We start from the raw sequence: 8558 nt of genomic DNA, 5'->3' as shown, positions 1-8558 counted from the left end.
GCCTCCTCCTGACTCCACCCACATGCGCATTCTCCCCTTCAATGCCTTCCTAGGAGCATTCTGTTTTTGACCAATCCTAAGGTGGAATGTACACTCCAATCAGTGTCATATTGTCCCTCTGTCTCCTCCTTCAGGAGTCTTTTGACCAATCAGTGGAAGGGGCGGAGTCTGATACTGACTGGGTCTCCCTCTCTTCCTGACACATGAGAGCAGAGAGAGGAAGCACCAACTCCCTCTTTATCTGAGACAGAAACCGCTGCTGCCACCTCTGGCACATTTTTATATTTGTGTTTTGTCCCCTGCAAAGTTTTTAAATTGCAATTGAGCTGACCGAGCAGAGGGATATTTTGACACAATTATTAGAGATAACTGAGCAGCATGTAGCTTATAGTTTTGTGTGTATCACTGTTGTGAAATTATAAAGAAAGAAGGAAAGAGTAAAAAAAGAAAACCAAATTTTTAAGAGTAGTTCGGTAGGAGCTAGAGACTGGACGTGTGTGCCTTTAGCTCCCGAACCCCTCTCATCAAGGAGGAAGTCAGGGAACTCAAGAAATTCATTGAGGAGGCATACAAGAGGAAGGTGGAAGAGAACGAACTTCAGATGGAAGAAGAAGTTACACCAACATCAAAGGGAGAGCAAGAAACAGAAGACCACAAAGAAGACTCCCCCAGAGGAAAAACGCACGAAGGCCAGAAATTGACCAGTCATTGCCCAGAGGAAAAAGAGAGAAGCACACTGAGGACATCGACCTGAGACCGAAGCGAACATTGAAGAAGGGAAAGACAGTGATCCTAGTGGGGGACTCGATCCTGAGGCATGTGGACAGCCACATAGCAGGAGGAAGAGAGGATCGACTGGTGACCTGCCTCCCAGGAGCGAGAACCAAGGACATCGTGGACAAAATTGGGAAGGTCCTGGAAGGAGCGGAGACGGAAGAGACCACAGTAATGATCCACATCGGGACGAACGATGTCAGCAGGAGAGACTACAGAAGAGGCACGCTGATAGAACAGTTCAAGATTCTGGGAAGGAAGCTGAAGATGAGGACCCAGAAGATAGCATTCTCAGAGATCCTACCGGTACCAAGGGCAGATGTGAAAAGGCAGGAGGAACTACAATCAATAAATGCATGGATGAGGAAATGGTGTGAGGAAAAAGGATTCCACTTCGTGAGGAACTGGACGACGTTCTGGGGCAAGAGCAAGCTGTACAGGAGAGATGGATTGCACCTGAGCGCAGCGGGAACTAGACTTCTAGCAAACAACGTCAAGAGAGGAATAGAACAGGCTTTAAACTAAGAAGAAGGGGAAAGCCGACAGTCGACCAAGCGTCGATGATTCGGAAAAAGGTATCTCGTGAAGATACTAAGTAGAAAAAAGGCTGGGATGAGACAAGGGACAAATTACAGGAGTCGACTAACAAAGGAGAGGAGATTAGAAAGATCGTAACCAAAGAGAAGAATCTAAAGACCGAAGCACAGGGAAAGGAAATGAAGGCAACAAAATTCCAGGAGCTAAATTGCATATATACTAATGCAAGGAGCCTAAGAAACAAAATGGGAGAATTAGAAGCCATGGCCATTGCAGAGAACATAGACATCATTGGAATCTCCGAAACATGGTGGAATGAGGAAAGCAGATGGGATACAGCACTTTATTTCTGTCTTTCTCTCTCCCTGCCACCTTTCTTTCTATCTGTCTTTCTCTCTCTCCTTGCCTCCTTACTTTCTTTCTGTCTTTCTCCCTACCCCCTTTCTTCATAACACAAATCTCTCCCCTGTTGCATCTTTGAAGAATGTTAAGCCCAGAGAATGGCTGCCACAGGCATTCAGGGCCATCTTTCCTATTTGCAGAGGGACCCCCCCCCACCTCTCCCCCCTTACCTTGGGCCCACCTGCAGCTGGTTGGCATTGAGCAGCAGCTTCTCCAGGCTACGGCTGTAGTGGTAGATCTCGTCGGGCACAGCCTGCATAGAACAGTGTCACTTGTCTACCGACTCCACATGCCGGTTGCAGCGCCAGAGGGGGATGCATTTGAGCATGGTGAGTGCCACCGCCACCGAAGCCCGGACCGCTCACATCCAATGCACAAACAGGGGGGCCCCAGGCCCTCCTCACACCGCGTTCTAAGCTCCCAGGATAAACACTAGGCCAGGGCCATAGGGAGGGAGAGGGCAGTCCTGTCAAGGGGAACGGGACTGAGGAGAGCACATGAGCAGAAGTCCCTGGGGCACTCAGCGCTCCCCACGCACTCTCTCTTGGCCCTCACAGCCAGCCGCTCATGCCAGCAAGAAATCCCGGACTCCTTTTGGGCACCTCTGCACGTTATCCCCATGCATAGCTTCAGGCCGCCGAAATGTCCCATTTTCAGAAAGAGAGCAACTAGACTGGTTGGTCGCTTTCTGAAAAAGGGACATTTCGGTGTCCTGAAGCTTTGCATGGGGACAACAGGACAGGCTACCTAAAAATGGGATGGTCCCGTTCAAAACGAGATGCATGGTCACATTACACATGCAGAACAAATACAGGAACACAAACTAAAAGTCCTAATATACACAAATGAAATGCTACAATGCCAGGCTCTGCATGGAGTACAACACCAGAGAAAGAGAGAGAAATTTGTTTCTTCCTGAACAGCGCAAAATATCGACAGCAGTTGTCAATTCTGAAAACTGACCCATTTCAATCATTTTTCCTACCTTTATTGTCCAGTGATTTTATTTTTCGACTCCTTATTTCCCAGTCTCTGGTTGCATTTCCTTCTGTCTGTGCTCTTAACTATGTTTCCAGGGCCTTCTTATCCAATTGCTGTTTTTCTCTCCTTCATTTTCTGCCCTGAATCCATATTTGGCATTAACTTTTAACATTCCATTTTTCTTCATTTTTCTGCTTCCTCCTAAAATCTCTCTACTTTGCCATGTCTTCCCTTCCCACCATCTTCTCCTTCTTTATTCTCCCCTGTTCCTATCTATCTATAATCAGCATTTCTTTCATTTTCTTCCCTTCCCCACCCCTCCCATCCCTCTGCACCATGTCCTGCCCCTCTCTCCCTTTCCTATGGTATGATATCTGTCTTCCCCCCTTTCCCCCTCTTGTTGTCTGAAATCTTTATCCTCTCCTTCCTTTTCTTTCTCCCCCCCATCCTCACTTTGTGGGCTGGCATCTTTCTGTTTTTCCCTTCTTCCTCCTTCCTTTCCCTGGTCTGACATCTTTCTCCCTTCCCCTCTCCTGTCTGAAATCTGTGTTCAGCTGCACAAAAGACAGCAACTTTGCCTCAATAGTTCCGTCATTACTGGAAATTACAGATCTCCCATGATAGCATAACACGCCCACCAGTATATTTCCTTACCACTTCGAATGGGAAAGAGAATGGAGACTTGTACCTCCTTTTTGTGGCTTTGGCATTTCAAAGCTGACCTTCAAAGCGGTGGGCACTGGAGGATTAAGTTACTTGCCCAGGGTCACAAGGAACAGCTCCTGGATTTGATCTCAGAACCTCTGGGTGCAAACGCAGAAGCTCTACCAGTGAGCGATGCAACCGGAAGATTCATATCCCAGAGGGAAATCAGATGGACATGCCTGTGTACATAAAAATGTGTGCCAATCTCTGTCTAGGGACGTATTATACCTATATCCTGGCCAAGCTCACTACAACCCCCTATCTGCTGATAACAAGGACTGACCGTCAGAATTTCATTATGTAGTTTATATAGAAAAGCACTTTAGATACAGACAACAAAGAGCAAATAAATCAATGGGAAATAGTTTCTTATCGTTCTTCTAAATTCAGTGTGAAGTGGTATCACTAACACCCCCTCCTGGCAAATAGCCTCACTGTAACTGAGTGATGACGGAACCAGGACCATACGACCAGCTGTGTTAGCACAGAAGTCAGGGAAGTCTCCGGGTCACTCCTTCCATCTCAGTCTCATCTTTCCTTTTGGGGTTTTGTTCCTTGGTCTTTGCACAGTCTTACATACACTCTCTTATCAGTCTACTGGGCTGAGAAGTCCGATCCTCGTGCAGAAGATGGAAGAGGCAGAACCGTGGGTAGTCTGGTGAAGCAAGGCACGGAGGGATTCCCACAGCTCACAGCCTTCCTCTTCTCCATAGCTTCCACCAGGATAACAACGCTAGACACAGAGACGCTTCAGACTTCTTGTTTTTCTGTTCAATAATGTTTTATTGACAAATTTTCAGTACAAGTAGAAAACAATAGCCAAGAATAACAAGCTTGCAGGAAAGAAATACTCATAGAATAGATATTCCCGACCTGGCTGGTTTTACACTTTATACTAAATCATTGGAATGGTAACACTGTGAATATTTCTCCGTACTATAATCATTTTAACACATCCGACCATACTTTATTAAAGATGACAAAGTATTCCGTTTCTCCGCTGTAGCCTTTTCAAATCTAGCATAAAGACAAACCGTATTCCACCATAGATTATAATTCAGAGATGAGACAATATTGTTTTCAATGCAATTAACAAAAGGGATTTAAACAACTTTGCTTCATATTTGTCTAAGGTCGATTCAATAGAAGATCCACCAAATATTATAACTGAATAGGAGAGAGAACCTGTAATTGGTAAAAGCTTCCATCTAGTGGACCATATCTCAGACCAGTATGGTTGTCGTAATGGACAGTTCAATAACACGTGATCCAACATTACATGACCAACATACATTGGAACTAGAGCGAGAGCGTTTAGATAATTGATGTGGTGTCCAGTCTGCTCTGTGATAAAGAAAACGCGCCATTTGCATGGTTGCCGATGCTTTAAAGACTTAAAGAGGATAGCCATATGTCATTGGAGCTAAGAGAGGGGAGTGTGGTAGATGTGTCCCTTGACCAGATATCATACAAGGCGGATGGAGAAGTATATTTTATACCAGGCTGACGCTTCTTCTCTCTTCCACCTAACAATTGTGGCCCAAGTGAGTATCGAAGGCGTTTCGCTAGAAGGCGTATGTTGTTTTATGTATGATGTGAGGCAGTGATGTAACTGTATCCAGCGAAATGCTTGGTTCATAGGCAAGTCAAATGCAGACGATAACAACGCATCGTCAGACAATTTGTTATCTTTGAGTAATTGATCAATAGACCAGATCCAGATTTAGGCCAAGCCTTCCATTCAATGTATCTTATTTGAGGATTGTGCCGTATCACCGCCATAATAGTAGAATCCCATTTGATATCAGCAATATAGTCAATTTCACGCAATGCAAGTAAAGACTGACATTGTCCTTCATAATGCGATCTGAAGGTTTACACTCCTCCCTCCATATTCGTGGGGGTTAGGGGCAAGCGGATATCTTTTAGGGCTGACTCTGACTCATCCCTACCTCCCTCCTGTATCCCAGACCTTACCTGGTGGTCTAGTGGTAAGTCTGGCTTCTGAAAGCAAATTAATGGAAACACTTTTAAAACAGAGAATGGTCAAGTGTCTGGAATCCTGTGGATTACAGGACCGGAGGCAACATGGATTCACTAGAGGTAGGTCTTGTCAGACAAATCTGATCAATTTCTCTGAGAATTGGATAGAGGATGTGTGCTAGATGTGGTGTATTTAGATTTTAGCAAAGCCTTTGACAGTGTTCCACAAAGATGTCTAATAAATAAACTGAGGGTCCTCGGGATGGGTCCCAAAGTGACGGGCTGGGTCAGGAACTGGTTGAGATGAAGGTGACAGAGGGTAGTGATCAATGGAGATGGCTCTGAGGAAAGGGATGTTACCAGTGGTGGGCCTCAAGGTTCTGTTCTTGGGTCTGTCCTTTTTAACATTTTGATAAATGATATTGCTGAAGGACTGTCAGGTAAGATTAGCCTCTTTGCAGATGATACCAAAATCTGCAATAGACACCCCAGATGATGTGAATAACATGAAGAAAACACCTGGTGAAGCTTGAAGAATGGTCTGAAATTTGGCAGCTAAAATTTAATGTTATGAAATACAAGGTCATGCATTTAGGTTGCAAAAACCCCGAATGAATGGTACAGTTTTAGGGTGAAGAAATTATCGAATCTGACCTCGGTTCCCGGAAAAATGGCGGAAGCACTGATAAAAGAAAACATCGATGATCACTTGGAAAGAAACAAACTTCTGATAACCAGCCAACATGGTTTCTGCAGGGGGAGATCATGCCTGACCAACTTATTGCACTTCTTCAAAGGAATTAACAAACAGATGGACAGAGGTGACCCCATAGACATCATATACCTTGATTTCCAAAAAGCCTTTGACAAGGTGCCCCATGAACGATTACTCCGGAAACTGAAGAACCATGGGGTGGATGGAGACGTACATAGATGGATCAGAAACTGGTTGGTGGGTAGGAAACAAAGGGTAGGGTTGAAGGGCCACTACTCTGACTGGAGGAGGGTCACGAGTGGTGTTCCGCAGGGCTCGGGGCTCGGGCCGCTGTTATTTAATATATTCATAAATGATCTAGAAACAGGGACGAAGTGTGAGATAATAAAATTTGCAGATGACACCAAACTATTTAGGGAAGCTCGGACTAAAGAGGACTGTGAGGAATTGCAAAGGGACTTGAACAAACTAGGAGAATGGGCGACAAAATGGCAAATGAAGTTCAACGTTGAGAAATGTAAAGTATTACATATGGGAAGCAGAAACTTGAGGTACAACTATACGATGGGAGGGATATTATTGAATAAGAGTACCCAGGAAAGGGACTGGGGGGTAATTGTGGACATGACAATGAAGCCGACGGCACAGTGCGCAGCGGCCACTAAGAGAGCGAATAGAATGCTAGGTATAATCAAGAATGGTATTACAACCAGAACGAAAGAAGTTATCCTGCCGTTGTATCGGGCGATGGTGCGCCTGCATCTGGAATACTGCGTCCAATATTGGTCGCCGTACCTTAAGAAGGATATGGTGTTACTCGGTAGAGTTCAGAGAAGAGCGACATGTCTGATAAAAGGGATGGAAAACCTTTCATACGCTGAGAGATTGGAGAAACTGGGTCTCTTTTCCCTGGAGAAGAGGAGACTTAGAGGGGATATGATAGAGACTTACAAGATCATGAAGGGCATAGAGAAAGTGGAGACAGATTCTTCAAACTTTCAAAAAATAAAAGAACAAGAGGGCATTCAGAAAAGTTTAAAGGGGACAGATTCAAAACGAATGCTAGGAAGTTCTTCTTTACCCAACGTGTGGTAGACAACTGGAATGCGCTTCCAGAGGGCGTAATAGGGCAGAGTACAGTACTGGGATTTAAGAGAGGATTGGACATTTTCCTGCTGGAAAAGGGAATAGAAGGGTATAAATAGAAGATTACTGCTCAGGTCCTGGACCTGTTGGGCCGCCGCGTGAGCGGACTGCTGGGCAAGATGGACCTCAGGTCTGACCCAGCAGAGGCATTGCTTATGTTCTTATGTTCTAATCTTCCATTTGTGAGTCGCACAAACCTATACAAGGTCAAGGCGACAGATCAAAGAGGACATGGGGAAGTAGAGGGGACATGGAGAAGCAAGGGGAGGGGCCTAGAAGTATACAGAAGCTGAAAGGGTTAAATGTCAAAGAGGTGGGTCTTTAGGATTTTCCTCAATGCAGTGTAGTTTGTCACCTTCCAGATTGCTTCTGGGAGGTCTTTCCAGGTTTTTACACCCAGATAAGTTAGCATAGAGTGGAAAATTTGCTTGTAGTGGAGGTATTTTGTGGATGGCAGGTTTAGTTGGATTCTGTTAAGGATTCTTCTTGATGTCAACCAAACAGTGGAGAATAGTTGGATGAGAGGGGCTGTTGAGTTTCCGTACAGATTCTGGTGTAGGATACATGACGTTTTGACAATTATTCGGGATGATATTGGGAGCCAGAGTAGTTGCCTGATGAAGGTTGTGATTGAATCACATTTCTATAATATGTAGATCAGTCTAACAACTGTGTTCTGGATCAGCTACTGTTTGTGGATAAGAGTGGTGTTGATGCCAAGATAGGCGGAGTTGTAATAGTCCAGTTGAGGTAAGACCATCATCTGAACGATCAGAGTAAAGAGCAGGACTTGGGTGTGATTGTAGGTGATGATCTTAAGGTAGCCAAACAGGTTGAAAAGATGATGGTGAAAGCTAGAAGGATGCCAGGGTGCATAGGGAGAGGTATGGCCAGTAGGAAAAAGGAGGTATTGATGCCCCTGTATAAGACTTTGGTGAGACCTCATTTAGGATATTGAGTACAATTCTGGAGGCCACACCTTCAAAAATATATAAAAAGGATGGAGTTGGTCCAGAGGAAGGCTACTAAAATGGTGTGTGGTCTTCATCATAAGGCGTATAGGATCAGACTTAAAGATCTCATTCTGTATACTTCGGAGGAAAGGCGGGAGAGGGGAGATATGATAGAGATGTTTAATTATTACGCCCTCACCTCTCATGCCCTCGGCTAGTGGGCGGTTGGAGGACCAGTTTACACTAGCACAAAGTATACGGGAGGCACTGTTGATCTTTGAACAGTCTAGGGCTCCACCTTCTTCTCACGCTAGTAACACAGCGCCCCTATTGCACACTGACCCAATGGTTAGCAGAAGAGG

This window comes from Geotrypetes seraphini, chromosome 2 (genome assembly GCF_902459505.1).
Source record: "Geotrypetes seraphini chromosome 2, aGeoSer1.1, whole genome shotgun sequence".
Taxonomy (NCBI): domain Eukaryota; kingdom Metazoa; phylum Chordata; class Amphibia; order Gymnophiona; family Dermophiidae; genus Geotrypetes; species Geotrypetes seraphini.
This window is presented reverse-complemented; position numbering follows the sequence as displayed.